The sequence below is a fragment of the Arachis ipaensis genome, chromosome B6, assembly GCF_059453495.1.
Source record: "Arachis ipaensis isolate K30076 ecotype BB chromosome B6, ASM5945349v1, whole genome shotgun sequence".
Classification (NCBI taxonomy): domain Eukaryota; kingdom Viridiplantae; phylum Streptophyta; class Magnoliopsida; order Fabales; family Fabaceae; genus Arachis; species Arachis ipaensis.
The window spans coordinates 81,273,138-81,282,539 of record NC_142441.1 but is presented as its reverse complement, the minus strand read 5'-3'; the positions used below and the strand labels follow the sequence as shown (position 1 = coordinate 81,282,539).

At 38.2% G+C, this 9,402-nt stretch overlaps 1 non-coding gene across 1 annotated transcript; it reads left to right on the top strand.

Moving 5' to 3' along the window:
* Window positions 1–3,296: 3,296 nt before the first annotated feature.
* LOC148561506 (small nucleolar RNA R71) lies at window positions 3,297–3,404 on the top strand. The gene has a single exon (XR_015887933.1). It is a non-coding gene; the product is annotated as a small nucleolar RNA R71 (small nucleolar RNA).
* The last annotated feature ends 5,998 nt before the right edge of the window (window positions 3,405–9,402 follow it).

Below are 9,402 nucleotides of genomic sequence, written 5' to 3'. Positions count from 1 at the left end.
TTGCCCCAGGGGAGGGCTTTTCAGCTATTTTGTAGAGTTCAAGGGAGATGACTTCATGAACTTCTACTTCCTCTCCAATCATGATGCTATGGATCATGATGGCCCGATCCACAGTAACTTCAGATCGGTTGCTAGTGGGGATGATGGAGCGTTGGATGAACTCCAACCATCCTCTAGCCACAGGCTTGAGGTCCAGTCTTCTTAGTTGAACTGGCTTGCCTTTGGAGTCAATCTTCCATTGAGCTCCTTCCACACATATGTCCATGAGGACTTGGTCCAACCTTTGATTAAAGTTGACCCTTCTGGTATAGGGGCGCTCATCTCCTTGCATCATAGGCAAGTTAAACGCCAGCCTCACATTCTCCGGACTAAAATCTAAGTATTTCCCCCGAACCATTGTAACATAATTCTTTGGATTCGGGTTCTTACTTTGATCATGGTTCCTAGTGATCCATGCATTGGCATAGAACTCTTGAACCATTAGAATGCCGACTTGTTGGATGGGGTTTGTTAGAACTTCCCAACCTCTTCTTTGGATTTCATGTCGGATCTCCGGATACTCATTTTTCTTGAGTTTGAAAGGGACCTCGGGAATCACCTTCTTCTTGGCCACAACATCATAGAAGTGGTCTTGATGAGCTTTGGAGATGAACCTTTCCATCTCCCATGACTCGGAGGTGGAAGCTTTTGTCTTCCCTTTCCCTTTTCTAGAGGATTCTCTGGTCTTGGGTGCCATCAATGGTAATGGAAAAACAAAACGCTTATGCTTTTACCACACCAAACTTAGAATTTTGCTCACCCTCGAGCAAGAGAAGAAAGAATAGATGAAGAAGAAGAAGATATGGAGGAGATGGAGGGATGTGTGTATTCGGTCATATGGGTGGGATTGGGTGGGAAAGAGATTTTAAATTTTTAAGGTAGGTGGGGTGTATGGATGTGAGTGGTAAATGGAAAACAGAAGGGAGATTGAGGTGATTGGTGAAGAGTTTTGGGGAAGAGTGTTTATGGGATTGTGTGAAAGAGGGGTGAGAAGAAGTGAGTGGAGGTAGGTGGGGATCCTGTGGGGTCCACAGATCCTGAGATGATCCTGTGGGGTCCACAGATCCTGAGGTGCTTAAGGATTTACAACCTTGCACCAAATTAGGCATGTAAAATGCCTTTGCACACAACTCTGGGCGTTCAGCGCCAGATTGGTGCTTGTTCTGGGCGTTGAACGCCCATTTGTTGCCCATTTCTGGCGTTGAACGCCAGAACCATGCTTGTTCTGGGCGTTCAGCGCCAGCTCTTCTCCAGGGTGCATTTCTGGCGTTCAAACGCCCAGATGCTGCCCATTTCTGGCGTTTAGCGCCAGAACCATGCTCTGTTCTGGCGTTGAACGCCTAAAACATGCTTCTTACTGGCGTTTAAACGCCAGTAAGGTCTTCCTCCAGGGTATGATTTTTCTTCTGCTGTTTTTTATTCCGTTTTCAATTTTTATATTTATTTTGTGACTCCACATGATTATGAACCTAAAAAAAACAATGAAAGTTAGATAAATAAACATTGGGTTGCCTCCCAACAAGCGCTTCTTTAATGTCAATAGCTTGACAGTGGGCTCTCATGGAGCCTCACAGATGTGCAGAGCTTTGTTGAGACCTCCCAACACCAATCTTAGAGTTTGGATATGGGGGTTTGACACCAAACTTAGAGTTTGGTTGTGGCCTCCCAACACCAAACTCAGAGTTTGACTGTGGGGGCTTTGTTTGACTCTACTTTGAGAGAAGCTTTTTAAGCTTCCTCTCCATGGATGCAGAGAGAGATCCTTGAGTTGTAAATACAAGGTTGTCCTCATTTATTTGAAGGATCAATTCTCCTCTGTCCACATCAATCACAGCTCTTGCTGTGGCTAGGAAAGGTCTTCCTAGGATGATGGATTCATCCTCATCCTTCCCAGTATCTAGGACTATGAAATCAGTATGGATGTAAAGGCCTTCAACCTTTACTAACACGTCCTCTACTTGTCCATAAGCCTGTTTTCTTGAATTGTCTGCCATCTCTAAAGAGATTTTAGCAGCTTGCACCCCATAGATTCCTTGTTTCTCTATTATAGAGAGGGGCATGAGGTTTATTCCTGAACCAAGGTCATACAGAGCCTTAAAGATCATGGTGCCTATGGTACAAGGTATTAAGAACTTTCCAGGATCCTGTTTCTTCTGAGGCAATGTCAGTTGATCCAGATCACTTAGTTAATTGGTGAACAAGGGAGGTTCATCTTCCCAAGTTTCAATGCCAAATAATTTGGCATTCAGCTTCATGATTGCACCAAGGTACTTGGTGACTTGCTCCTCAGTGACATTCTCATTCTCTTCAGAAGAGGAATACTCATCAGAGCTCATGAATGGCATAAGGAGGTTTAATGGAATCTCTATGGTCTCTAGTTGAGCCTCAGATTCTTTTGGTTCCTCAGAGGGAAGCTCCTTATTGATCACTGGACGTCCCAGGAGGTCTTCCTCACTGGGATTCACGTCCTCTCCCTCCCTTACAGGTTCGGCCATGGTAATTAATTCAATGGCCTTGCACTCTCCTTTTGGATTTTCTTCTGTATTGCTTGGGAGAGTACTAGGAGGAATTTCAGTGATCCTTTTACTCAGCTGGCCCACTTGTACTTCCAAATTTCTAATGGAGGATCTTGTTTCATTCATGAAACTCACAGTGGCCTTAGATAGATCAGAGACTAAGTTTGCTAGATTAGAAGTATTTTGTTCAGAGTTCTCTATCAGTTGCTGAGTGGATGATGGAAAAGGTTTACTATTGTTAAACCTGTATCTTCCACCATTATTAAAGCCTTGTTGAGGCTTTTGTTGATCCTTCCATGAGAGATTTGGATGATTTCTCCATGATGGATTATAGGTGTTTCCATAAGGTTCACCTAAGTAATTCACCTCTGCTATTGCAGGGTTCTTAGGATCATAAGCTTCTTCTTCAGAAGATGCCTCTTGAGTACTGTTGGATACAGCTTGCATTCCATTCAGACTCTGAGAAATCATATTGACTTGCTGAGTCAATATTTTGTTCCGAGCCAATATGGCATTCAGAGTATCAATTTCAAGAACTTCCTTCTTCATAGGTGTCCCATTATTCACAGGATTCCTCTCAGAAGTGTACATGAACTGGTTATTAGCAACCATGTCAATGAGTTCTTGAGCTTCTGCAGGTATTTTCTTTAGGTGAATGGATCCACCTACAGAAGTATCCAATGACATCTTTGATAGCTCAGATAAACCATCATAGAATATATCCAAGATGGTCCATTCTGAAAGCATGTCAGAAGGACACTTTTTGGTTAGCTGCTTGTATCTTTCCCAAGCTTCATAGAGGGATTCACCTTCTTTCTGTCTGAAGGTTTGAACATCCACTCTAAGCTTGCTCAGCTTTTGAGGAGGAAAGAACTTGGCTAAGAAAGCCGTGACCAGCTTATCCCAAGAGTTCAGGCTGTCTTTGGGTTGAGAGTCCAACCACACTCTAGCTCTGTCTCTTATAGCAAAAGGGAAAAACATGAGCCTGTAGACTTCAAGATTTACTCAATTAGTCTTAACAGTATCACAGATCTGCAAGAATTCAGTTAAGAACTGAAAAGGATCTTCAGATGGAAGTCCATGAAACTTGCAGTTCTGCTGCATCAGAGAAACTAGCTGAGGTTTCAGCTCAAAGTTGTTTGCTCTAATGGTAGGAATGGAGATGCTTCTTCCATGTAAATTGGAATTAGGTGCAGTAAAGTCACCAAGAATTCTCCTTGCATTATTATTATTTTCGGCTGCCATCTCCTCTTCCTGTTCGAAAATTTCTGAAAGGTTATCTCTGGATTGTTGTAATTTAGCTTCTCTTAGTTTCCTTTTCAGAGTCCTTTCAGGTTCTGGATCTGCTTCAACAAGAATATTCTTGTCCTTGCTCCTGCTCATATGACAAAGAAGAGGGCACAGAAAAAATAATAATAATAATAATAGGGATCCTTTATACCACAGTATAGAAGTCCCTGGGGGAGTGGAAGAAAGGAAGGGGACAAAGAATGTAATGTAAGGAAAGAAACACAAGGGTGAGGAGAGCAGAGATGTGAGGTGAGGAGATGTTAGTAGATGAATAAATAATTAGAATAAGATGAGAGAGGGAAAATTTTGAAAATAATTTTTGAAAAAGAGTTAGTGATTTTCGAAAATGGTTTTTGAAAAAGGTTAGTAATTTTCAAAAATAAAAAATCAAAAATTAAAATAATTAGTTAATTTAAAAAGAATTTTTGAAAAAGAGGGAAGATATTTTCGAAAATTAGAGAGAGAGAGTTAGTTAGGTAGTTTTGAAAAAGATAAGAAACAAACAAAAAGTTAGTTAGTTAGTTGAAACAAATTTTGAAAAGATAAGAAGTTAGGAAGTTAGAAAAGGTATTTTGAAATCAAATTTTTGAAAAAGATAAGATAAGAAGATATTTTTGAAAAGATATGATTGAAATTAGTTTTGAAAAAGATTTGATTTTTAAAATCACAATTAATGACTTGATTCACAAGAAATCACAAGATATGATTCTAGAACTCAAAGTTTGAATCTTTCTTAACAAGCAAGTAACAAACTTGAAATTTTTTAATCAAAATATTAATTGTTATTGTTATTTTTGAAAATTATGATATGAAATTAAGAAAAAGATTTTTGAAAAATATTTTTATAATTTTCGAAAATAACTAAGAAAAATGAAAAAGATTTGATTTTTGAAGAAGATTTTGAAAAAGATAAGATTTTCAAATTGAAAATTTGATTTGACTCATGAAAACAACTAGATTTTAAAAATTTTCGAAAAAGTCAAATCTAATTTTCGAAATTTTAAGAGAGAAAAAGGGGAAGATATATTTTTTTTTTGAATTTTTAATGATGAGAGAGAAAAACATGAAAAAGACTTAATGCATGAAAATTTTGGATCAAAGTATGTGATGAATGCAAGAACACTATGAATGTCAAGATGAACACCAAGAACACTTTGAATGTCAAGATGAACATCAAGAACATGTTTTTTTGAAAAATTTTTAATGCAAAGAAAACATGCAAGACACCAAACTTAGAAATCTTTCATGTTTAGACTCTATGGATGCAAAAATGCACATGAAAAACAAGAAAAGATGCAAAACAAGAAAACATCAAGATCAAACAAGAAGACTTACCAAGAACAACTTGAAGATCATGAAGAACACCATGAATGCATGAATTTTTTGAAAAATGCAATATGAATATGCAATTGACACCAAACTTATAACATGACACATGACTCAAACAAGAACCACAAAAAATATTTTTTTGATTTTTATGATTTTCTAATTTTTTTTTTTTTGGATTTTTTCGAAAATTATATGAAAAAGAAAAATAAGGATTCCAAAATTTTTAATATGAATTCCAGGAATCTTATGCTTTTTAGTCTAAAGCTCCAATCAAAGGGTCAGGCATGGCTTAATAGCCAGCCAAACTTTAGTAAAAATATGAGTGTAATTCATTCAATTTTAAGCCAAAACCTCAGTCCAAAAGAATTTAGACATGGCTTTATAGCCAGCCAGGCTTTAGCATGCTTCATAAAACACTAGAATTCATTCTTAAAAATTCTGAAGAAAAATATATTTTTGAAAACACAAAAATTTTTTTTTCCAAAAACAAAGGAGAAATTTTTGAAAGATTTTTTGAAAAATTTTTGAAAACTTTTTGAAAAGAAAACGAAAATAAAGTTACCTAATCTGAGCAACAAGATGAACCTTCAGTTGTCCAAACTCGAACAGTCCCCGGCAACGGCGCCAAAAACTTGGTGCACGAAAATGTGATCTCTGGTAATGGCTCCAAAAACTTGGTGCTCTAATCTCAATTCATAATTTGTCACAACTTCGATACAACTAACCAGCAAGTGCACTGGGTCGTCCAAGTAATAAACCTTACGTGAGTAAGGGTCGATCCCACGGAGATGTTTGGTATGAAGCAAGCTATGGTCACCTTGTAAATCTCAGTCAGGCGGATAATAATTGATTATGGAGTTTTCGAAAATAATACTAATTAAACAGAAAATAGGGATAGAAACACTTATGTAATTCATTGGTGAGAATTTCAGATAAGCGTGTAGAGATGCTTTCGTTCCTCTGAATCTCTGCTTTCCCGCTGTCTTCATCCAATCAGTCTTACTCCTTTCCATGGATGGCTTTATGAAAGGGCATCACCGTTGTCAATGGTTACATCTCCTCCTCTTGTGAAAATGGTCCAAATACTCTCTCACAGCACGGCTAATCATCTGAGGTTCTCGATCATGCTGGAATAGGATTCACCCTCCTTTTGCGTCTGTCACTACGCCCAGCACTCGCGAGTTTGAAGCTCGTCACAGTCATTCAATCCCTGAATCCTACTCGGAATACCACAGACAAGGTTTAGACTTTCCAGATTCTCATAAATGCCACCATCAATCTAGCTTACACCACGAAGATTCTGATTAAGAGATCTAAGAGATACTCATTCAATCTAAGGTAGAACAGAAGTGGTTGTCAGGCACGCGTTCATAAGGAATGATGATGATTGTCACGTTCATCACATTCAGGTTGAAGTGCGAATGAATATCTTAGAAGCGGAACAATTTGAATTGAATAGAAAAACAGTAGTATTTTGCATTAATCTTTGAGGAACAGCAGAGCTCCACACCTTAATCTATGGAGTGTAGAAACTCTACCGTTGAAAATACATAAGTGATAATGGAGTTCATTGGTCTCGGCCCCAGAGGGGAACCGGGGTAACCAAGACTCTATGATCTGAAGATAAAACTCAGGATGTCTAATACAATAATAAAAAGTTCTATTTATAATAAACTAGCTACTAGGGTTTACAGAAGTAAGTAATTGATGCATAAATCCACTTCCGGGGTCCACTTGGTGTGTGCTTGGGCTGAGCTTGAATGTTACACGTGCAGAGGCTCTTTCTGGAGTTGAACGCAAGGTTGTAACGTATTTCTGGCGTTCAACTCTGGTTTGTGACTTGTTTCTGGCGTTTAACTCCAGACAGCAGCGTAGAACTGGCGTTCAACGCCCTTTTACGTCATCTAAACTCAGCCAAAGTATGGACTATTATATATTTCTGGAAAGCCCTGGATGTCTACTTTCCAACGAAATTAAAAGCGCGCCATTTTGAGTTTTGTAGCGCCAAAAAATCCACTTTGAGTGCAGGGAGGTCAGAATCTAACAGCATCAGCAGTCCTTCTTCAACCTCTGAATCTGATTTTTGCTCAAGTCCCTCAATTTCAGCCAGAAAATACCTGAAATCATAGAAAAATACACAAACTCATAGTAAAGTCCAGAAATATGAATTTAACATAAAAATTAATGAAAACATCCCTAAAAGTAACTAGATTCTACTAAAAACATACTAAAAACAATGCCAAAAAGCGTATAAATTATCCGCTCATCAATAAGTTTTTAAACTTGAAAGATATGCAAGAGATATAAAAGATATAAAAGATAAGATAAGAAGTATGAAAAAGATTTTAAAATTTAATAAAAGATATGAACAAGAATTACTAAAGATAAGAAAAGATTTTGAAAGGATTTGAAAACAAGTTGAAAAAGATATGAGATTTTGAAAAAGATTTGAAAAGATTTGAAAATATTTTAAATTTGAAATTAAATTGAATTTGAAATATTTAAATGAGATTTTATTTAAAAATCAAAGAAATCAAAATTGAATTTGAAAAAAAATAGATTGAATAAAGAAAAGATAAGATTTTGGAAATTACCTCCCATGCTGTCTTGCTGGCATTTAAACGCCCAGAATGATCGCATTCTGGCATTTAATGCTACTGTCTCTGCTTGCTGGGGTTTAGGGTTTAGGGTTTAGCATTTAACGTCAGGCTTGTCTTCCCCATTGGGCGTTAAACGCCCAGCCAGCTGCCTCCATGGGCGTTTGAATGCCCAATTGCCACCTCTTTCTAGCGTTTAACGCCAGAGAGATCCCTTCTCCAGGGTGTTCTGTTTGCTGTTCTGCATCATTCTATCTCTATTTAAATAATGTTTATGATCACTAACATTAAAATCACCTTTATTAAAAACAAATTAAGAGGAAAAACTAATTAAAACCAAATGATTAGAAAATTAGAAAATGATATACAATTAATCATTGGGTTGCCTCCCAACAAGCGCTTCTTTAATGTCTTTAGCTGGACTTCACTGTACTTAGTACCAGTGTTGAGCCTCCTGGCTCTATATCTCCTTCAAGGTAATGCTTGACTCTCTGTCCATTGACAGTGAACCTGTTTTCTTTACCTTGAAGTTCTATGTGCCCGTAAGGTGATACATTGGTAATCATAAACAGTCCCGTCCAATCAGATTTGAGTTTCCTAAGGAATAGTTTGAGTCTTGAATTAAAGAGCAGGACCTTCTATCCTGGTTCAAAAACTCTGGAAGATATCTTCCTGTTGTGCCACCTTTTTGCCTTTTCCTTATAGATCTTTGCATTTTCAAATGAATCTAAGCGGAATTCATCCAACTCATTTAGTTGGAGAAGCCGTTTCTCCCCTGCAGCTTTAGCATCAAGGTTAAGGAATCTAGTAGCCCAATAGTCTTTGTGTTCTAGTTCTACTGGCAGATGACAGGATTTTCCATATACCAGCTGATATGGTGAAGTTCCAATGGGGGTTTTGAAAGCTGTTCTGTATGCCCACAGAGCATCATCAAGCGTTCTAGCCCAATCCTCTCTATTGGCGCTTACTGTCCTTTCTAGGATCCACTTTAGTTCTCTATTTGAGACTTCAGCTTGCACATTCATTTGGAGATGATATGGTGTTGCTACTTTATGGCGAACTCCGTAACGGCTTAAGACAGAATCCAGCTGTCTGTTGTAGAAATGAGTAACTTCATCACTAATTAGTGTCCTATGGACACAAAATCTATTGAAGATGTTTGAGTATAAAGGTGTGAAGGGTCCCATGAAATCTATACCCCATATGTTAAATAGATCAATCTCTAGGATCCCTTGCTGAGGCATGCTGTGACCATGAGGGAGATTACCAGCTCTCTGGCAACTGTCACAGTTACGAACAAACTCTCTAGAATCCTTGAAGAGAGTGGGCCAATAGAAGCCACTCTGGAGAACCTTGGTGGCTATCCATTCACCTCCAAAGTGTCCTCCATAGTCTGAGCCATGGCAATGCCGTAGGATTCTCTGTGCCTCTTCTTCAGACACACATCGTCAGATTATTACATCCGAGCATCTCTTAAACAGATCTAGCTTGTCCCAAAGGTAATACTTTGCATCATGCATGAGTTTCCGGGCTTGCTTCCTATTGAACTCCTTGGGAATGAACCTTATAGCCTTGTAGTTTGCAATGTCTGTAAACCAAGGTACTGTCCGGATGGCATAGAGTTGCTCATC